General features: G+C 35.3%; 1 protein-coding gene across 2 annotated transcripts in view; it reads right to left on the minus strand.

Annotated features, from left to right (window-relative positions):
• Nucleotides 1-24,239, minus strand: part of EYS (eyes shut homolog) — a 2,089,174-nt gene that overhangs the window by 865,444 nt on the left and 1,199,491 nt on the right. The gene's annotated exons all lie outside the window — the stretch shown is intronic.

Raw genomic sequence — 24,239 nt, forward strand, 5'->3', positions numbered from 1 at the left:
ACTTCAGTGTAACCCTTATTTTTTCAAGCTGGGACTAAAAGAAAAAAAAATTCCTACCAAAAATGCAATAGCTCATTTTAGAAACCAGTATTTGTCAACATCTCTCGATACAGAGTGAGAGTATATATCCATATAAAATTTAGTATAATACATTTTATAAAATCAACACATGATTCAATAATAAACATATATCTGTTAAACTGACACTCTCTAAGTGTAAATTTAATTCTCTATATTGAAAAGAATGGGTTTCTTGTTATTAATTTATCTATTTGATTACTTAATGTGTATTAAACAAATAGTTGAAGATATTCTAGACGTCAAGCATGGTATTATATATCATACATACAGATAAATATAAGAATTGCTATGCTTTTATAAGAAACTCACTGTCCAGTGAAAGGAGAGTTAAATAAGAAAATAAACATAATACAATACTGGAAAGAATGAAGGAATGACTTGGTAGCACAATATGCTGACACCTAAGGAAAATGGAGGTAGAAGAAAAACCTGTCTGAAGAGTGATATATGGAAGAAGTCTCAAGTGATTTAGTTGGAAACTATTTCTAAAAACTAGAATTTAAGAATTATAAAGAAAATTATAACATATGGTAAGAATTTTTCATAAAAAATGTAATTTCTAAAAGCAGTTATCTTAAGAGCAATAAAAAATAAACTATCTTCCTTTTCCAGCCATAATGTTATAATGTACACCGGATTTAACCTTCTGCTCTAAACTAGAAAACTGACCAGTACAACTAAAACAAAGGTTTTACATTTTGGACAACAGACTAGAAATGTCAGTGAAGTCTTTGATTATCCCTTCATCCTGTCTGGAGAAAATCTCTGGTCTTCTGCACAGATTGTGGGAACACAAATGGAACATGGCATTCTCCATGAGTAGAGAAGATAGAGTTGAGAATTCAGGGAGGCAAAAATAAATAGAATTTTCTGTGCACAGTACCAGAGAGAAGTGAGTTACAGAGATTTCCAGAAATCTGCATAGGGTTAGCCTTAAGTCTTCAACTGAGCACTGATCATCATAATTATGTGAGGAAGCTATGGTGTTTGGAAAAAGCCACCAGAAAAGAACAGACCCAACAGAAAGCTGATAAGAATAGAAAGCATATAGCTGAGAAATGTATGCAGAGGAAAGCAAGACCCATGATGGAGAAGAAGGCCTAGAAAACAGAGCTAGTGAAGGAAGATGAAAATGAAAAAGAGACCAGAAATTAGCATCTAAAGAAATGAGAAAAATCAGTGAGCGTAGTGCCAAGACCTTTCCCTAGTCAAATATAATAGTTTAAAACACAGTTTCTCTCTCTGGGCAGGGCATCTCTGAAAGAAAGGCAGCAGCTCCAGTCAGGGACTTACAGATGAAACTCCTATCTCCCTGGGACAGAGCACCTGGGGAAGAGGCAGCTGTGGGCACAACTTCAGCAGACTTAAATGTTCCTGCCTGCCAACTCTGAAGAGAGAAGCGGATCTCCCAGCACAGCGCTTGAGCTCTGCTAAGGGTCAGACTGCCTCTCAAGTGGGTTCCTGACCCCAGTGACTCCTGACTGGGAGACACCTCCCAGCAGGGGTTGACAGACACCTCATACAAGAGAGCTCCAGCTGGCAACTGGTGGGTGCCCCTTTGGACAAAGCTTCCAGAGGAACAAACAGGCAGCAATCGTTTCTGTTCTGCAGTCTCTGCTGGTGATACCCAGGCAAACAGGGTCTGGAGTGGACCTCCAGCAAACTCCAGCAGACCTGCAGCAGAGGGGCTTGACTATGATAAGGAAAACCAACAAACAGAAAGGAATAGCATCAACATCAACAAAAAGGACATCCACACAAAAACCCCATCTGAAGGTCACCTGCATCAAAGACCAAAGGTAGACAAATCCACGAAGATGGGAAAAAAAAAAAAAAAAAAAAAAAAAAACACAAAAAGGCTGAAAATCCAAAAACCAGAGCTCCTCTTCTTCTCCAAAGGATCACAACTCCTTGCCAGGAAGGCAACAAAACTGGACAGAGAATGACTTAGATGAATTCACAGAAGTAGACTTCAGAAGGTGGGTAATAACAAACTCCTTGGAGCTAAAGGAGCATGTTCTCACCTATTGCAAGGAAGCTAGGAACCTGGAAAAAAGGTTAGAGGGATTGCTAATTAGAATAACCAGTATAGAGAAGAACATAAATGACCTTAAGGAGCTGAAAAACACAGCACAAGAACTTCATGAAGCATACCCAAGTACCAATGGCCAAATCAATCAAGCTGAAGAAAGGATATCAGAGATTGAAGATCAACTTAATGAAATAAAGCATGAAGACAAGATTAGAGTAAAAAGAATTAAAAGGAACAAACAAAGCCTCTGAGAAATATGGAACTATGTGAAAAGACCAAACCTTCATTTGATTGGTGTACCTGAAAGTTAAGGGCAGAATGGAACCAAGCTGGAAAACACTCTTCAGGATATTATCCAGGAGAACTTCCCCAACTTAGCAAGACAGGCCAGTATTCCAGTTCAGGAAATATGGAGAACAGCACGAAGATACCCCTTGAGGAGAGCAACCCCAAGATGCAGAATCCTTAGATTACCCAAGGATGACATGAAGGAAAAAATGTTAAGAGCAACCAGAGAGAAAGCTCGGGTTACCCCAAAAGGGAAGCCCATCAGACTAACAGCGGATCTCTCTGCAGAAACCCTACAAGCCAGAAGAGAGTGAGGGCCCTATTCAACATTCTTAAGGAAAATAATTTCAACCCAGAATTTCATATCCAACTAAACTAAACTTCATAAGCAAAGGAGAAATAAAATTCTTTACAGACAAGCAAATGGTGAGAGATTTTGTCACCACCAGGCCTGCCTAACCAGAGCTCCTGAAGGAAGCCCTAAATATGGAAAGGAACAACCAGTACCAGCCACTGCAAAAACATACCAAATTATAAACACCATCAGCGCTATGAAGAAACTGCACCAACTAATGGACAAAATAACCAGCTAGCATCATAATGACATGATCAAATTCACACATAACAATATTAACCTTAAATGTAATGGGCTAAATGCCCCAATTAAAAGATACAGACTGGAAAATTGGATAAAGAGTCAAGACCCATGGGTGTGCTGTATTCAAGAGACCTGTCTCACATGTACAGGCTCAAAATAAAGGGATGGAGAAATATTTACCAAGCAAATGGAAAGCACAAACAAGCAGGGGTTGCAATCCCAGTCTCTGATAAAACAGACTTTAAACGAACAAAGATCAAAGAAGGGCATTATGTCACTACCGTGACATAATGCAAGGATCAATGCAACTGGAAGAGCTAACTATCCTAAATATATATACACCCAATGCAGGAGCACCCAGATTCATAAAGCAAGTTTGTAGAGATCTACAACGAGACTTAGACTCCTATACAATAATAGTGAGAGACTTTAACACCCTACTGGCAATATTAGACAGATCAACAAGACAGAAAATTAACAAGGATATTCAAGACTTGAACTCAGTTCTGGACCAAGTGGACCTAATAGACATCTACAGAACTCTCCACCCCAAATCAACAGAATTTACATCTTATCACTACCACATCACACTTATTCTAAAATTGATCATATAATTGGAAGTAAAACACACCTCAGCAAATGGAAAACAATGAAAATCAAAACAAACAGTCTCTCAGACCACAGTGCAATCAAATTAGATCTCAGGATTAAGAAACTCACTCAAAACACACAACTACATGGAAACTGAACAAATTACTCCTGAGTGACTAGTGGGTAAATAATGAAATGAAGGCAGAAATAAAGAAGTTATATGAAACCAAAGAGAACAAAGACATAATGTACCAACATCTCTGGGATACTCCTTAGTGTTTAGAGGGAAATTTATAGCAGTAAATGCCCACAAGAGAAAGCAGGAAAGATCTAAAATCGACACCCTAACATCACAATTAAAAGAACTAGAGAAGCAAGAGCAAACAAATTCAAAAACCAGCAGAAGACAAGAAATAACTAAGACCAGAGCAGAACTGAAGGAGTTTGAGATACAAAAAAAAAAAAAAAAAAAATTCAAAAAATCAATGAATCCAAGACCTGTTTTTTTGAAAAGATTAACAAAATAGACAGACCACTAGCTAGACTAATAAAGAAAAGAGAGAAGAATCAAATGGACACAATAAAAAAAAAAAAGGTGATATCACCACTGATTCCACAGAAATACAAACTACCATCAGAGAATACTGTAAACACCTCTATGCAAATAAACTAGAAAATCTAGAAGTAAGGGATAAATTCCTGGAACCATACACCCTCCCAAGACTAAACCAGGAAGGGGTCAAATCCCTGAATAGACCAATAACACGTTCTGAAATTGAGGCAGTAATTAATAGCTTACAAACCAAAAAAAAAAAAAGTCCAGAATCAGACAGATTCACAGCCAAATTATACCAGAGGTCCAAAGAGGTGCTGGTACCATTCCTTTTGAAACTATTGCAAACAACAGAAAAAGAGGGACTCCTCCGTAACTCATATTATGAGGTCAGCATCATCCTAATACCAAAACCTGTCAGAGACATAACAACAACAAAAAAATTTCAGGCCAATATCCCTGATGAACATCAGTGTGAAAATCCTCAATAAAACACTGGCAAATTGAATCCAGAAGCACACCAAAAAGCTTATCCACCATGATCAAGTCAGCTTCATTCCTGGGATGCAAGGCTGGTTCAACATATGCAAATCAATAAACATAATCCATCACATAAAAAGAACCAATGACAAAAACTACATGATTATTTAAATAGATGAAGAAAAGACCTTTGATAAAATTCAACACCCCTTCATGATAAAAACTCTCAATAAACTAGGTATTGATGGAAGGTATCTCAAAATATTAGGAGCTATTTATGACAAACCCACAGCCAATATCATACTGAATGGGCAAAAGCTGGAAACATTCCCTTTGAAAACCAGTAAAAGACAAGGATGCTCTCTCTCACCACTCTATTTAACATAGTATTGGAAGTTCTGGCCAGGGCAATCAGGGAAGAGAAAGAAAGAAAGGACATTCAAATAGGAAAAGAGGAAGTGAAATTGTCTCTGTTTGCAGATGACATGATTATATATTTAGAAAACCCCATCATCTAAGCCCAAAATCTCCTTAAGCTGATAAGCAACTTAAATAAAGTCTCAAGATACAAAATCCATGTGCAAAAATCACAAGCATTCCTATACAACAATAATAGACAAACTGCCAAATCATGGTGAACTCCCATTCACAATTGCTGCAAAGAGAATAAAATACCTAGGAATCCAACTTAAAAGGGATGTGAAGGACCTCTTCAAGGAGAACTACAAACCACTCCTCAAGGAAATAAGAGGACACAAACAAATTGAAGAACATTCCATACTCATAGACAGAAGAATCAATATTGTGAAAATGGCCACACTGCCCAAAATAAGTTATAGATTCAATGCTGTCCCTATCAAGCTACTGTTGACTTTCTTCACAGAATTAGAAGAAAACTACTTTAAATTGAATATGGAACCAAAAAACAGCCTGTATAGCCAAGATGATCCTATGCAAAATGAACAAAGCTGGAGGTATCATGCTACCTGACTTCAAACTATACTACATGACTACTATTACCAAAACAGCATGGTATTGGTACCAAAACAGATATACAGACCAATGGAACAGAACAGAGGCCTCAGAAATAATGCCACACATCTACACCCACCTGATCTTCGACAAATCTGACAAAAACAAACAATGGGGAAAGGATTCCCTATTTAATAAATGGTGTTGGGAAAATTGGCTAGCCATAAGCAGAAAGCTGAAACTGGATCCCTTCCTTACACCTTATATAAAAATTAACTCAAGATGTATTAAATACTTAAACATTAAGTCCTAAAGCCATAAAAACCCTAGAAGAAAACCTAGGCAATCAATACCATTTAGCACATAGGTATGGACAAAGACTTCATGACTAAAACACCAAAAACAATGCAACAAAAGCCGAAATTTGCAAATGGGATCTAATTAAACTAAAGAGCTTCTGCACAGCAAAAGAAACTGTCATCAGAGTGAACAGGCAACCTATAGAATGAGAAAAAAGTTTTGCAATCTATTCATCTGACAAAAGGCTAATATCCAGTCTACAAGAAACTTAAACAAATTTACAAGAAAAAAAAAAACATCAGAAAGTGGGCAAAGGATATGAACAGACACTTCTCAAAAGAAGACACTTATGTAGGCAACAAACACATGAAAAAAAAACTCATCATCAGTAGTGATTAGAGGAATGCAAATGAAAACCACAATGAGATACCATCTCATGCCAGTTAGAATGATGATCATTAAAAAGCCAGGAAACAACAGATGCTGGCGAAGTTGTGGAGAAATAAGAAAGCTTTTTCTATTTCTGGGAAATGTAAAGTGTAAGGGAGTGTATACTAGTTCAACCATTGTGGAAGACAGTGTGTCAATTCCTCAAGGATCTAGAACCAGAAATACCATTTGACCCAGCGATCCCATTACTGGGTATATACCCAAAGGATTATAAATCATTCTACTATAAAGACACACGCACATGTATGTTTATGGCAGCACTATTCACAATAGCAAAGATTTGAAACCAACCCAAATGCCCATTAATGATAGACTGGATAAAGAAAATGTGGCACATATACACTATGGAATACTCTGCAGCCATAAAAAAAGGATGAGTTCATGTCCTTTGCAGGGACATGGATGAAGCTAGAAACCATCATTCTCATCAAACTAACACAGGAACGGAAAACCAAACACCACATGTTCTCACTTATAAGTGGGAGTTGAACAATGAGAACACATGGACACAGGGAGAGGAACATCACACATAAGGGCCTTTTGGTGGGTGGGGAATAGGGGAGGGATAGCATTAGGAGAAATACCTAATGTAGATGGCAGGTTGATGGTTGCAACAAACCACCATGGCATGTATATACCTATGTAATAAACCTGTACATTCTGCACCTGTATGCTAGAACTTAAACTATAAAAAAATCAATTAATTAAAAAAAGATTTTCAGTTAAGCTGTGGTTGAATAAAATAACAAACCATTTCCCAGTGTAATATTGATAAGCAAGGAACACATGAATCACAGAGTCTCAGAATAAGATTTGCTCAAAAGCTACCTTGAGTCAATTAACAGGATTCAGCTGGAAACAAAGAAAATCCTTGAGGGAGAAGTATCAGTCCTAATAAAATGTTCACAGTTAAAACAAAAATAAACAAAAACTGATATATTCATTTCTTGTGTTTTTAAAGTTCAATCAAATATAAAATTGGGGGCATAATTCCTGTGGGGTTAATAAATTCAGTCAGTTGATGAAAAATACGTAATTCCATTTACAGCCCCTGTTGGTTTTAAAAATGAAGTATTTTCCAAGTATACACAATGATACATATATGCCTTCAGGTAGAAATATTACATGATCTAAAAGAACACAATTTTGCTTTATTGATTTCAGGTGTCAAAATGATAAACTACAACTTTATTTCCTTCCATTACAGAAACCTCATCAGGCTGTTTAGAGAGTGATAGAGGCACTAGTATCAAAAGAGAGAAAGTACATTAGAGAAGATAAAAATGTATTCAATGTCTAACTAAAATGGTAAGCTACTTAGGGAAACTTCACCCAGAATAAGTGTGATTGAAAATCAAACAGAAAAGTATAGTGCTTAATCATAATCTTAAATTAAAAGAGTTATTCTTATCATCTGATGTTGCCAAATTATATACAGAATTTTATCCACATGAAAATATGGATTGAATTTTCATGTCTTGTTTCTTCAGGATTAAAATGCTTTTTAGAAAATAAAATATTACAAACATTTCAAAGAAAAGGGAAAATAAAGAGCATTTTATTTAAAAAGGAAGACATTGTTGGAATACAAAAGTTAATGTGGTTTCTACACTTGAAGGTTCTTAGAACTGAAAACACAGAAAGTAGGGGTTAGATATTGCATAACCTGAAGTTGTGAAAGCAGGATGAGGAGTGAGGCTCTTAGGAAGGAGGAGACCACCTCAGGGCAGAAGCAGGGAGTCCAGGGAAGGTGGTAAGAACTGACTCAGAGTATCAGAGAGCTAGTGAAATATTAAAACATATAAATAGCAATTCATAAGATCTAGAGAAGCGTTGGAAGACCTGGCTAAAGTATGGTCAGGTACACAGAACCACAACAGAGGCAAGAATGTGACCATGTTTAGAAATCAAATGTCAGAATATGGTAAATTAGTCAGCAGTAAATGAAGAAGTCACAGGTATGGTACATAGTAATAAAATTCAGGGCAAGCACCAAGTTTAGGTTTCAAGTACTCTAAGCTTAAGGAACTAGATAGGTAGTTAATGAGTTGTGTCCGTAGTTTAGAAACTAAAGAGTATACGGAATTAAATTTAAAAACTGAAAGTTTGGGGACAGGCTAACATTTAGGTGGTACTGTGACAGCAATTTATATAGATAAATTCATATAATCCTCAAAATGACTGCACACAATTAGTGGTAGCCGTATTTTACAGATGAGCAAACTGAGGCTATGTCATAGAACTTTTCTAAAGACAAAGAGCTAGGAAGTTATAGAATAGAAATTCTGGGATTTATTCACCTTCCAAAATTCTGCCATATTACCAGGCACTGAAATTGAACAACTGAAGGACTTTAAAAAATTTTGGAAAATGCATAAGGACTTTGAGCTAACATTTGCTTTAGTATGGTAGCATTTATATCATCCTTGACTAGCCAGTGAAAAACCTGTAATAAGTGATCTGAGAACAGTGAGAGTTTGCTAAAATCATGTAAGCAACATTGTGACTTGGTGATCAGTGCATTTCCTACTTGTTCTTTGGAAGTGACTTCCTCAATCTATCTTTTTGGAGAATGAGACTCATTTGTAATGAATATATGCCCAACTCCAGGTTTTTAGAATGTTAAAGAAAGAAGTGACTTTAAAAGTCCTAAGTATTTTTCAGATGAGAAAATTGAGATTAAGACAGGTTAATATATTTAAAAATTTAAAAATACATCTGTCCAGGGCAGAGGGGAAAAAATATCAAACAAACATGTTGAGAATATCTTTGCTCACTTGTTCCCACTTAGATATTTATGGGGAAAGGTCTTTAGAAGACTGAAGAATATCAACGAATCTATGGTGCTATGTATATTTATTTATGAAGTTTTTGTCTGAATCACAAAAAATCTCATATTTCTTTTAAGCTTTCAAACAAAATAATTTTGTTTAAAAATAGTTTCTTATTTAAGAAAATTACTAAATTATGAACAATATAAGCAATTATTTTTCATGATGTATCAGCCTTGTGCTTAATTTGCCATTAGGAGGAAACAGTAATCTCTAAGAAAGCTAATTTAGTATCGAAGCTTTTAAAAATGGATTGGATTATATTTCCCCAGTGGCATGTAAAATCCCAACCCCCAATAACTCAGAATGTGATGCTATTTATAAATAGAGTTATTAGAGATGTAATTGTTTAAGATGAGATCGAGACTGAATTCATTACGACTGGTGTTCTTCTAAAAAGATGGTGTGGCCGGGCGCGGTGGCTCAAGCCTGTAATCCCAGCACTTTGGGAGGCCGAGGCGGGCGGATCACGAGGTCAGGAGATCCAGACCATCCTGGCTAACACGGTGAAACCCCGTCTCTACTAAAAAATACAAAAAACTAGCCGGGCGAGGTGGCGGGCGCCTGTAGTCCCAGCTACTTGGGAGGCTGAGGCAGGAGAATGGCGTAAAACCTGGGAGGCGGAGCTTGCAGTGAGCTGAGATCCCGCCACTGCACTCCAGCCTGGGCGGCAGAGCGAGACTCCGTCTCAGAAAAAAAAAAATAAAAAAAAGATGATGTGAAGCCACATGGGGAGATTACCTGTGACAAGAGGCAGACATTGGAGTGATGCAGCTTCAAGTCAAGAAACATCAAAGCTTGACCACCACCAAGGAAGCTAGGAGGAGGCAAGGAGGGATTCTCCCCTGTAGCTTTCGGAGGAAGCATGACCCTGCTGACACTTTGCTTTAGTACAGCTAGACTCCAAAATTGTGAGACAATAAATTTCTGCTGTTTTGAGACAACCAGTTTCTGGTATTTTATTATGGCAGACCTAGAAGACTAATATGTTACATTGTTCATCAAATATTCACTATTCAAGCATTGGTGTCAATTAAAATATTTAGAGTAAATATAATCAAATGTCATGTATTCAACATCCACCATCCTCTTTAAATATTTTCTTTTATAGTTCTGTATTTTCTAATTATTACCTCTGTTCTCTCTCTTAATCATTCAAATTATATGTTTTTCCATTCCATTTTGTCTTTCTGTTACATAAAAACACACACTACACATACACACACAGACATATGCATAGAAGATTTTAGTTAAAAATCACATGATCAGGACATTCATAGCTTATGTTATTAAATATTACAGTTAAGTAGAGTTCCTCAATTCAATGTGAAGACATAAATCAGTTTCCAAGAATGAGCATAGATGCACAACACTAAATATATATTTTAGAATCAACATGACTTATTAACTTTTGGTAGATACAGGTATCAGAGTTTCTTTCTGTGCCTCAGGGTTGTAATCAGGAATGTCATTATAAACTTATCAGAGTTTTGCATTATAATAGAGCTGTTGTTACAGACAGTTTCAAAGCTGATAAAAATTTCTGATAAGCCTACTTGTAGCATGTCTAAAAATTGGTTTCCATTATTTTCCTTTATTTGTCCTTAGAGAGTGGCTTAAGATGCTTCTCTCTGCTTCATAAAATTGATTATCAAAACAAAAATAATCCAATGCATCAGAAAATTCCATTAACTCAACCTTCAAAACATGTCCAGAATCTGACCATTTCTCAAGCCTTCAAGTCTGACAGACTAGACTGAGCCATGGCCATTTCTTGCCTGGATTAGGGCATTAGCCTCTTAACTATTTTCCCTTCCTGTCTTCCTGCCCAAACCCCACACACTCATCTGTTCTCCATAGTACAGTCAGAGTGGTCACCCAGATCATTTCACATCTCTGCCCGACCCCTGGAATAAGTCTTTATTTCCACTCAGGATACAAAACAAGGTCTTAAAATTGCCTAAACTTATTGGAATCTAATTGTGCTCCTCTCCCCCATTATATATGTGACTTCATCCTCTACAAGTCTCTACCTTGCTTGCCTGCTCTTCCACACTGTTGCCCCTGATGACCCTAGAAAATGTGAACATATGCCTACCTTAACACCCTACTGGCTATTTGCTCTGCGGGCTATTCTTCCCTCCTATAGCTACACTGCTAGCTCTCATCCTCTTCAAGTTGTCTTCCTCAAAGAGATCAATCTTGATGGTAGAATGTAACACTGCTGTCGCTCACTCTTCAATCCAGAACTTGTGACATCCCACACTTGCTCTACTTCTTTTTCTTTTATCACATTCTCTTTCTGTGTCTCTCTCTCTCTCTGTGTGTGTGTGCGTGTGTTTCTGTGTGTTTCATGCTTAGTGTTTATTATCTGTCTCTCTCCACTAGAAGTTAAGCTCCAGAGGGCAGAAAGTTTGTCTCGTTTTCTTGTTTAGTAATGTATCACTAACTATGGAGTCCAGGACGTGGTGTGTTCACAATAAAAAATGCTACTAAGTGAAACATGGTAATTACAGAAGAATATATTTTATGGTAATCACTATTACACTTAGGTGATAACACTGTTGAGGGGTTTAAATAATATCTTAATTATTGACATTAAATACCATCTCAAAATATTGCTGATTGATGCCTATTAAAGTGACAACTTGTCATATTGCACCACATGCTTCAAGTATAAATAGATTTGGGAGGCAACAGAAACATCTTTTCATTAATTTTCTACGTACAAGTGACTGACATTAGTAAACAGAATTTTAAAAGTCTGTGGAGAAGCAAGTTCTTCTCCTCATTAGCAGAATTAGGTATGTTGGTCCTGCCCATGGGCAAAAGAATGTGAGTCTCAAGTTTGAGATGAAACCAGTTTTGATCCCTACTCCCTTGCTTTAATCAATTCTGCCCTGGCCTCTCACAATATCTGGAGTGAGAGACGTTTTCTGCCAGAAGGCCCGGCTAAGAACTGCCCTAGCAGGAAAGTTAATGAAGGCCTGAAGGACAAAAATGATAAGCAGAACCTCACTTCCTTCCTTGAACAGTATATTGGAAGGCAAAACCCATGATATCTGGATTTCACACACTCAAATTCCAATGCCAACTCACTGGAAACTGAGCCAAGGTAGTTTTTGCCTTTATATCATCTGGAAAGCTGTATAGAGACCAAATATTCAACCCCAGATCATTCTCATTTATGAAGCAGGTATTAAATAAATGCCAGTTACTATTATAATTATCCTTGAAACCAGGAATTTTTGTCTTCATTGCAATGATTTCTAGAGATACCCACTGAGTATCTGTGCTGTTTCTTGGTCCAACCATTTCCTCCTTATAAATGTCCTCCACAAGCCTTATTTTATTATCACTGGACCAGGTCACAGACAGGGTTATTGGCTTAGGTCCTCTGCTTAGAACATGAAAATGCTGATTCTCATTCATATTCTCAGTGTAGATTGACATTAAGTCCTGAACCTTTGCTGAACTGAATCTTTGCTCAAGAACAGATAGCTCTTTCCTACATGAATTCTGCTTTCTGGATATCTGGAATCAAGCACTGGCTGGTTCCTTCAAAATAAGCCATGATCTCTTATCTTTACATGTCTCACTAGCTGCCTAGAGTCTCATGGTATCAAATCATTTACCTGTTCAAAGTCACTTTTAGCCCTCATTAAGTTGACAATTTATTGGGATTACTGTATATTGAGCCACCCAACTTCTTCCTTAGGAACCAGTCACATTATATATGTTTATTTATTTTTAGTCCCAGGGTGTTTTCCCTTCCTAGACTTCTACACATTCATAGCTTATGTTGCCCTGTTCATAGAAGCTTTCACAGCTAAGCCTTCTTAACCTATATTAAGTTGATAAGACAGTTTTTAAGATAGATGACTTACAGACTTTTCTGGGATCTCCATCCTTACAGCAAAGCTTTGGATAAAGTATTATATCTATTAACATATAACTTCTCCTGAAAAGGCTCAAATATTGCTGAGGGAAGCTAACAGAAACAATAAATGACCAAAGTCAAGGTGCCATTGAGTTAGTACAATATTCTATAGGAACAAGAATAAAGGGAAAAATTAAATCTTCATTTCTTTTTCTTTTTCTTTCTTTTTTTTTTTTTTTATAGAAGTCTTCCAATAGGCAGTGACATTTGAATTGGGTCTTAGGACGGGAATTCTGATAGAATGGGCAATAAAGGGCATTCATGAACACTAAAGTGCAGAGTTGTGCAACTGTATGACAGGACTGAGGAATGGTGAATCATAAAACAGCTTAGAAATGGGTGGTAGAGAATGACTTTAGATGATGCAATCAAAGTTGAATCTACTAGTTGGAATGCTTAGGATTTTAAACCTTTTCTCATAAAAAATGAATAACTCTTATAACTTTTAAAACAGAGGAAAGAAAATAATATGTATATGTATATATTATTTTTTAAACCTCTGACAATAATGTGGAAGGCAGAATAGAAAGAATAGAGACTAGAAACTGTCCATTTAGAAAGAACTGCATTAGTTCAAAAGAGATCATAAGAGCCAAAACTGGAGTAATAATAAACAGACATAAAAAGCTGAGAGAATTCCTAAATAGAATTCTTTTGATAAAATAAAGTTTACACTGAAGTTTAGAAATCCAGATGGATGTAAATTTCACAAGAGAGATGAATCAGGGTAAAGGAAATATAGGTAGGGAGGGAGATGGAGATTTTGGTGTTGGGAAGATAACAATTTTATCTCAAGTTTAAAGTATTGAGAGACTTACAGGTGAAAACACAATAAATAGTACAAAATAAGAGTATATATCTCTGCAGATATTTGAAGCGATGAGTGAAAGAGGAAAGACAAATTGTGGACTAAAGGAATAAGAATTGACTAAAGAATGAAAGATGAGTGGAAAGAAAGCAGGAAGGGAGAAAGAGAGTGATGGGAAACATCGAAAAGCAAATGTTGGAGGATTCTAACATTTAAGTTGTCAGCATGTGAAGAGGAGTCTGTGCATAAAACTGAGGTGGCAGAGTAGGGAAGGAAATTACAAAATAGTGGCACCCTGGACCTGGCTACATGCAAAATGTTCTGCGCTGAACTGAAAAGGAAAATCAGGGATGTTTGTTCAAAAACATAGGGGAAATGTACTGTTACAGATAATTAAAGCTTTTTCCTTTGTTTTATGGCCTTTATCTCATCATTTTATGGTATTTTATTTGCTGTTTAATGTCATTCTATGTAAGAAAAATTTTCAAATGTTGGCATAAATACTATCATTTATCTTTATGTTGTGTAATGCCAGCTTTAATGGCAAATATAAGTGAATTTAACAATTAGGAGGAAACATCAAAATTACATAATTCATATTTCATGGTTCATACATGCATTTTATTTTTACCACAATAGTGGAAACACTGAAGCCAGTGGCTTGCATAATGCCCTTACGTTGCACTCCCTTTGAATCTGACTGAGCTATTACATACTATGGCTCCACCAAGAGTGAAGTCCTTCTGAGGTCACACACCCCTGAAGATAACACTGAACAGATCTGAGGACTTCATGAAGGGCAAATAATGGGTGTCTGCCACTGTCCATGTGTTTATGATAGGGAGCCATCAGAGTGGTAGGGAAGACAGGGTCATTGTGACTTGAGATAGAACAATAGAATTAAGCAGGTCTGAAATCTGAATTTTTCTGAGTCCATTTATGGCTGATACTAAAACTTGGCCAGAAAAGTATAATAAACCAAACTGAGAATTTACCCATATCATTGTATCAGACGCTGGCAAGTTTTCCTATAAAGAACAACATAGTAAGTATTCTGAGCTCGTTATGTGTGACACAACCTCTGTCTCAACTATTCAACTTTGTTGTCATTGTACAAAATTAGTCATAGATAATATGTAAACTGGTGGTCGGCAAGCACTGGGCCATGGATTGGTAGCTGTCTATTAGGAACTGGGCCACATAGCAGGAGGTGAGCCTCCTATCAGATCAACAGCTGCATTAGATTCTCTTAGGAGGTGAACCCCATTTTGAACTGCACATGTGAAGGATCTAGGTTGCATGTTTCTTATGAGAATCTAACTAATGCCTGGTACTTTGAAGTAGTGCAGTTTCATCCCAAAACCATCCCCCAGTCCCCCGTGGAAAAACTGTCTTCCACGAAACTGGTCCCTGGTGCCAGAAATTTTGGGGACTGCTGATGTACATGAGTTGGTATAGTTATAGTTGTGTTCCAGTAAAACTGTCTTTCCGAAAACAAGGAATGGGCCAGATTTGGCCTGCAGGCCATAGTTTGCCAATCCTTGGTCTATGCTATTTTTCCAAGGTCACGTACCACTGAGATTTGTATTCAGCAATGAAAATGGAAGTATTTCAAAACCAAAGAACTGTAGCATGCACAAAAAATGTTTGTATTATTAAACTATCACAATCACTCTACTGTATTCTCTATATAATATCAATAACACTATTCCACACAGTGACTAGTGGGAGTGAAATGCAAATAATGAATGCTCTGGAATACTACAAACTAGCACAACACAAAAGCATGGGGTTTTCGTTTGTTAGGAAGGTGCTAGGAGATGTAAAGGAAAGAAAATGCCAGGATTTTACTTCTGATCTTATTGTTCATGTGTGCTGGGTTTCAGCAGATACAGTCAGGCCTGTAGGAAAACCAGTAGCATTCATTACTGGGTTAGTTCCAAATGAGGTTAATTGTATATACTTCAAGTAAGTTAGAACAAAAATGAGGTTATATATTGTTACAAAAGATTCTTCTATGCAAGTACTTCCTTGGCAACAGGAAAAGGGTTCTGAGTGACTCCTAATGTAGCAAAGTAACTTGGAGAGGTATGGTTGGAAGTGTCTACATTTTACTTGTAGGTTGGACATCTTCTTTGGTGTTCAATAGTTTTAATCAGAAAGAAAACTTCTTCCTTATTTGCTGGTTTATAAAATGTAAATATAGGAATGAGGAGTTTGAAAACCCTGGGATATAAACGTTATTCAAAAAACACTAGGATATAAACATATGATTCATTCATAGGTAGAAAAGAAAAAATATATTACTGTTTTAAAGAGTTATAGCTCATATTTTAACACTTCTGGTCCCAAATAAGCAAGCAGGAAAACAAACAAACCATCAGAGTGCTGGCTAGTGCCTGTCACAAAGTAGACCATCAATGAACACCTGAATATTGAATAAAATGATGTGATTAGGCCAGGCGCAGTGGCCCACACCTGTTATCCCAACACTTTGGGAGGCCGAGGTGGGAGGATCACCTGAGGTTGGGAGTTCAAGACCAGCCTGACCAACACGGAGAAACCCCATCTCTACTAAAAATACAAAATTAGCCGGGAGTAGTGACACAGGCCTGTTATCCCAGTTACTCAGGAGGCTGAGGCAGGAGAATCGCTTGAATCCAGGAGACGGAGGTTGCAATGAGCCCAGATTGCACCATTGCACTCCAGCCTGGGCAGCAAGAACGAGATTCCGCCTCAAAAAAAAAAAAAAAAGATGCAATTAATTCCTTTCAATTTCTCTTCTAATTTCACTAAAATGTAAAGAATACTGTAGAAATGTGATTAATGATTTTAACATAAACATATAATTTCATTAAAAATATGTAGATGGCATGTTTGTATATAAAATATATCTCTGTATTACATGCAGGATATATATCATACTTTTTTCAGTTGATTTCCTGTTAACTATTATAATGCTATGACTTACAATAATTTTCTACATGAATATATTTCTCAAAATTCTTGTAGTTTATTTTAATCTAATATGAATAAAATGATCAAATATGCTTTTTGAAGTATTCTTAATATCTCAATAAAACACATATTTGCAAAAACATATTGTTCTGATAAAGTATATATAGTAATTTGTAAAGCATGTAGAAAATAAAAGTAAACATTAAAAATAATATTAAGGTTCTGGAAGAATTAGGTTGCCTATGTGTGGTGTGCCTGTATACGTGTATCTAGAAATAGGTTGTATACATGGTTTACCATTTATTTCCTATAGGATGAGAGAAGCAATTTTCCATGTCAATATTTATTTAATAAAGCCACCATATTAGGATAGTAGTTGTTTTCCAATTTTCTTAAATTTTAATGTCATTTTACTATATCAGTAATAATTTTCTAAAGTTGAAATTATGATATTTTAATGCTTTTAAAATGTCTATTAGAAAATAATCCTCCAGAAAGACGGTGCCAATTTACACTCCCACCAACAGAGTGCCTTCACGGTGACTTTCCTAATTCAGACCATTACAATTGGGGAAAAAAAAAAAAAGACTAACAAGTAGTTATAATTTGTGTCACATTTTGAATTTGGTACTGAGTTGCTCTTAATAATTTTTGAATATATTTTACTGCATATAGTTATTTTTTACAAATTGTTTTACTGCTCTAGTGGTCAGCATTTTGCCATTAATTTAAAAGAACACTTAAAAATCATATGTCTGTCTTACAAGGTAAAACATAGCTGCATATATTTTCTTTAACCATGCTTAAGATCATTTTTTTGGCTTAGAAAGATACTAGTTTTAGTTAATGTACTATAAAATGTACTCACTATCATTTAATTTATAATTTTCTAATTTTGCTTTCAGAGTTAAACGCTTTCAATTTTGAGATCAAATAAATACTACTCTTTGACCCAGCAATATCATTACTGGACATATACTCAAAATAAAATAAAATAATTTTACTAAAAAGACATGTACACTTGTATATTCATCACTGCACTATTCATAACAGCAAAGACATAGAACCAACCCAGGTGCCAGTCAATGGTGGACTCAAAAATAAAATGTGGTGTGTATACACCATTGAATACTACACAGCCATAAAAAGAACAAAATCTTGTCATTTGCAGCAATATGGATACAGCTTGAGGCCATTATCCTAAGTGAATTAACAGAGAAATAGAAAACCAAATACTACATGTTCTCATGTGTCAGTGAGAGCTAAACAGTGAGCACCTATGGACATAAAGATAGGACCAGTAGACACTTTGGACTAGTAGAAGCTGGGGAGGGAGCTTGTAGGGGTTGAAAAACCTACCAATTGGATACTATGCTCATTACTTGAGTGATGGGATCTGTACTTTAACCTCAGCGTCACACAATACACCATGTAACAAAGCTGCACACATACCCACTGTATCTAAAACAAGTGTTGAAACTTTTATTCGGATCATTTAATGTTTTGTTTTGCAACTTCATGTGGTTATTCCTAATAGAATTTATTTTGGTCTGAAACATAGAGAACGAGTTTTCAAAATAACACATCAACAGATTTCAGTAAAGAATCTTTCTCTATGGACTCACAATCCCCCCCACCCCCTTGGATGTAGTTTTATATGTAGCATGTATATCTAGACTTTCTATTCTATTTCCTTTTATCAGCATTGTCTGGAACAATATAATTTTGTTGTTGTTGTTGTTGAGATGGAGTTTTGCTCTGTCACCCAGGCTGGAGTGCAATGGCCAGATCTCAGCTCACTGCAAGCTCCGCCTCCCGGGTTTACGCCATTCTCTTGCCTCAGTCTCCCGAGTAGCTGGGACTACAGGCGCCCGCCACCTCGCCCGGCTAGTTTTTTGTATTTTTTTAGTAGAGGCGGGGTTTCACTGTGTTAGCCAGGATGGTCTCCATCTCCTGACCTCGTGATCCGCCCGTCTTGGCCTCCCAAAGTGCTGGGATTACAGGCTTGAGCCACCGCACCCGGCCCAATATAATATTTTAACTATAGTTTTAATGTATTATATAAACATACACGTTCTCTTATTGCCCTTCCTATTCAACACTTTCTTGATTATACTTTTGCACTTTAAAATAATATAAGTTCTAAGGATTATCTTATTTGGACTTGTTTGGAATTTCTTTACACTTTTCAAATATTGTATGCAACATTAAGAGCCTACATTTCTGAGTGCTCAAATTAAGATATCACGTGTTCATTTATACACTTTTATGGTTAGTAAATTGTACCTTTTAAACTGTTCTGTATGCTTTTAATAAGCAGTAGCTGGAATTTTCTGTTGCTTAATGCTATGATTTGGATATTTGTGTCTACTCTAAAATTCATGTTGAAGCTCAATCACTAGTACTGCAGTATTAAAAAGTAGAGTTATTAGGAGGTGATTAGACCATGAAGTATTGTCTCTTCTGGATGTAATTAGGGTCTGATAACAGTGCTTGATGGGGTGAGTTCAGCCCTTTTGATATTTCTTCCACTTGAGGACACCTAGAATGCCCCATACATGAGGAAACATTCTTCACTAGACACTCATTGAACTTGCTGGCACCTTGATCTTGAACTTACCAGTCTCCAAAACTGAGAAATAAATACCCATTCTGTGGTATTTTGTTATAGTAACACAAATAGACTGAGACGCTTAATGCATTTTTCCATATTTTCTAAATTATGTGTAAGAAATTTGTGTACATGTATACCTAAGGCATTTTTAACTGTTAATGAGTTTAATGAAACCATCTCTTCTGTTTCAGCATTAAGACACTGAATATTGTTGTGAGCTATTTATAAATTGGTATGATTAGGAAACATTAATAGATGCCAACAAGATTTGAAGATGTAATTCTTTTCAGAAAGAAAAATCAAGAGATAAAATGAACACATTTCATAATCTATCAATTGAGTGTTAAAGTCTTTTTGTTTAATGATGCAGTAAATTATATCTTAACTTGATTTATCCTTTGTATTCTTGGAGAAATGCCCCTTTGTCATTTATTAGAATTTTATCTACAGTGTACATTTTTAAGTTTAGAATTTTACAACTAAAAATGGAATAAACATAACTCAAACACTCTATTTTTCCTATCCATTGCTATTCGAGAATATTTGGTTCATGAAGCTCTGGTTGCTCTTTTTTATATCCTACCCAAATAACTGGTAGAAAAAAAAATAGTCATATTGCTGTAGGGAAATAATGACAAATTGCTAGAATATTCCCCTTTTCTCTTAAATTTTATTTCCTTAGTATGTTAAATTAAATACACAAATTCGTCCAGTTTCGAAGATGTCCGAGAAAAGGACTTTGATTCAATTTCATTGAGCTGTCACTGTACTACAGGGCCAGTAATCATGCACTTTAAAAAGTACACAAAGCTCAAAGAATCAAGTTGATAGAGGTGGTTCCATGATGCCTCACTTTGTTAATTACAAGAGGTTGCTCAGAGTGTCTTTTTATTTATTTATTTATTTATTTATTTATTTATTTTTTGCTAGTGGTCCAATACAAAGTGAGAAATTCACCATCAGCAAGGGACTCTAAAATTATAGGCTTGCCATCTTAGCCACTTTTCTATTATGGAAATACCACGTATGGTGGAAATGATAGCACTCAGTGGTCCACTTTAGAAGCAGACATCTCCCTTCATCAGTTGCACATTTGTTCTATATTTTGGCAGTGTCATGGAAACCATTATGTGTAAGAAACAGTCATATATAATAGTTCAATCTTTCAAGATTTTTGCACTGTAGAACATTAGACTATGGCCTATCATATCATTTCTCTACATGAAGAGATTAGACCAGAGTTTTTATAAAGATCATTTCCAGTAATATGTTTTATGGCTTTATACAACCACTATTAAGCAGCTATTTTAATGGCACTTTGCGTTATATGTTAGGTGTACAAGAATGAGCAACACAGAAATCATCCTTACTTAATGCTAGTTGTTTAACTTGGTGCTGGCTATCATTTTAGGTTTTATAGGACCACCTCACATGCAGTTTACAAAAATGGGACAATAATTAAATTGAGGATATTTTCAAAGTTTACTAAGAAAATCTGTTTTGATTAAAACTTATAATAATGAAATTTTAACTTCTGTTTTATAAAAACTCTTGACAATACATTCTGTTTTATTATAATTACTGCATGTTTTAACTAATAGTAAAAATAATAAATGAAAACTTGCATATTTTCATTTTAATATGATTGGATATATCCTTAAATGATGAAAAATTGATCTTTTCTTTTTGTAGAAACCATGTTAGAATAAAAATACCTGTGGGAGGAATAAATATTGAATATACATCTCATGGAAAACAACGTATGTTTTCATTATATTCTTAAGGGACTCTAAGGAGTTCTAATTTAGTTGCGACTGAACATTAATTCTTTCTTGAGTAGTTCAGTAGTTAGGCCAAAAACATGATGTCTTTTCTTTATAAATATATGCTATAAAATAAACAGAATGAATACATATTTCAACTGCCTTTTTATATTCAGTTCATATTTATAAGACTGTATATATAAAAATGAGTCATATTTTTAATTTTATAAAATGTTTCAAATTTATACATTTGTTTAGTTTTAAGTTTGCTGACTTTAGGTTTGTTACAAATTTCCGATAAGAAATACAGTGTTAAATTATCAAATTTCTTTTATTATTAAAAATATATCTCTATACCCGGTTTTCCAATGATAAAATAAAATGTTTCTAGATCCTTATATGTGTTAATAAAATATATACTATAGCAATCCCTTACTATCTTGGAAATATTTCTCATTGTATTTATATTAAAAGCATATTATAATTAGATTTAAATCAAACAATGATATAAGTACATTATGCCTAGATAATGACTTGGTTAAAAAAAAAAAAAAATCAAAGGACAAACCAGGAATACATATAGAGGAAAACAAGTAAACAGGTAGATTTTTCCATGGTACTTACTTTAGTCAGACATTAACTAAACTCCTTGAAAATGTTTCAGGTAGGAACTGACAAATATTTTCCACAAAGTATTAGACAGTAAGTATTTTAGGTTGTGTAGGCCACATGGTCTCCTTGACACCTACTCATTCTTTTGTGACATTAAGTATCAAAGCAGCTGTAGATAATATGTAAGCAAATAGGCATGTCTGTGTTTTAATAAATCTTTATTTAAAGAAGCAGGCATGGAAAAAGATTTGATTTCAAGGGCTGTGGTTTGCCAACCCAGCTTTAGAAGCACTATAAGATTTTGGAGGAGAAACAGATGTCCTTGTAGGTATAGTAATGAGGATTTGGGAGGATGTGTGTAGGTTTTATGCCATATTACACTAATTTTTATAAGGGAGTTGAGTATCTATGGATTTTGGTATCTTGCACGTTCCTGGAACCCAATCTTTCATAGATACCAAACAATGACTACTATGACAACATCTGCATCTAAATTGTGTAAAACAATTTTAAAAGAAGAAAATACTATAGTAACCAAGACAGTTGGGAATTGGGTAAAAGAAAGACATATGGATTAATGGAGAAAAACTAAGACTCCAGAAATTGACTCGCATGTATATCATTGATTAATTTTTGACGAGGTGTAAAAGTAATTCCATGGATAAGGAATACGGTTTTAAACACAGGGCACTGGAACAATTGTATCACCAAGTTTTTCTATTTTTCTTTCCTTCATTGCCAGATAATTTTAAGATGAAGTCTGGAAAGCAGATGAATTAGACTAGATGGTATTTGTCAGTTGAGAAGTTAGAAATAAATTCATTTACTAAACAAATATGATGGCTATGATATTCATGCTAAGATCAGAAAAAAATTGAAATAATCACTGTGATGAAAATTTTAGGAAGCCAATTCAAAATTAATTAGGATTGCCTAGAAGAATTAAGAGCCTAGTTGAGGAATTCCATAAGAATTTTAGTGGAACAAGCCATTATTATGAATTTTGACAAAATACAAGCTGGAAACTGACAAACGAAGGAATTTAATACATCAACATTTGCTATTCCTGATCTTCTTTCCACCTTGTTTATTCCACCCTGTAAACACTGGAAACCAATTCAAAGGACTGGCTTTAGCCTCCAGCTACTGAACAGCTTTGGTTAGTAAGAAGCACCTGCAAAAGACTAGAAGACAACAGGAAAGGGATTGTCTAGTATTGTCTAGTCTCCTCCCTGTCTGTCCATATTGGATTACCTGTGTCCTACTTCCAAAGGCCACAGCTTCTGTAACCTAGAAGCTTTCCATTTGAGGTTCTGATCCTTCTCTTTCCTCTGTCTCTTTAGGCCCAGTGCTGGTAACTATGTTTTGCTGTTATTGCTCTCTTCAGAACCATAAGATCCTTAGTTTTTCTTAAACTCTACTCACATTTTAATAAATAATCACTCTATTAAACTCTCTCCAAATACCCAATTAGACTGTGTTTATTCGCTGACGTGACCCTGATCAACACAGTGGATAAACATATTGGAAAATGTCAACAAATGCCTTGCAAATGATTTATCATAATGATTAAATGACTAGAAAGGCATGAAAAACTGGAAAGAGATTAGGAGATGTAGGTGAGGTCAAAATAATCAAAGAAGAGTTGCAATGGGAATAAAGAATGGGAAGAGTGAAAAGTAGCAAGATTATGTTTTAAAAGACCAAACTTAAGGTTTTACTTCCTAATAATTAAGAATTTGTGTCCTGATAATTTCCAAGAGTTGGCTATAGGATGTATTATTTGAGAGACATTTTAACTCTGCTACATTTACCAAGAACCTTTTATTTGGGAAATGATGTATTAGGCATTGTATGTGAGTTATAACAGGTAAACAACAAGCTATTAGCCTGTAAAAGTACAAGGAGAATGCCACATTTAAATTTGTAATTAATTTTATCATGCATAGGAAATTTTGTAGACAAAATTATATCATATTAAATATACCAAATAGAATGACTTGTTCTTTCATGTTACTGAATTTTCAGCCATAAGTTACATACCCAACCCCTTTAAATGTTGAGGTAATATATGAAGCAAAAAAACACAACCATACATACACAGACACAAAACACTGTAAGTTTATCATCGAAGGAAAATTAATTTCACTGCCACAAAGTAACACTTGAAAATTCCACAAGACAGAACTTCTTTAAATAATGAAAAATCTTCTATTTCTGATAAATGCAATTCTTTAAACTTTTTCCTTTTTTACATCCTTACCAATTTGATAGCAATTACAAGGGAAGAAGAGATTAGTGCTTTCAAATGTGCTTTAAAGTAAGAACTGTTATCTAAGAAAACTGGCTTGTCATTAATATATCAAGG

This window comes from Trachypithecus francoisi, unplaced genomic scaffold (assembly GCF_009764315.1).
Source record: "Trachypithecus francoisi isolate TF-2019V2 unplaced genomic scaffold, Tfra_2.0 Lachesis_group10, whole genome shotgun sequence".
NCBI classification, from domain to species: Eukaryota; Metazoa; Chordata; class Mammalia; order Primates; family Cercopithecidae; genus Trachypithecus; species Trachypithecus francoisi.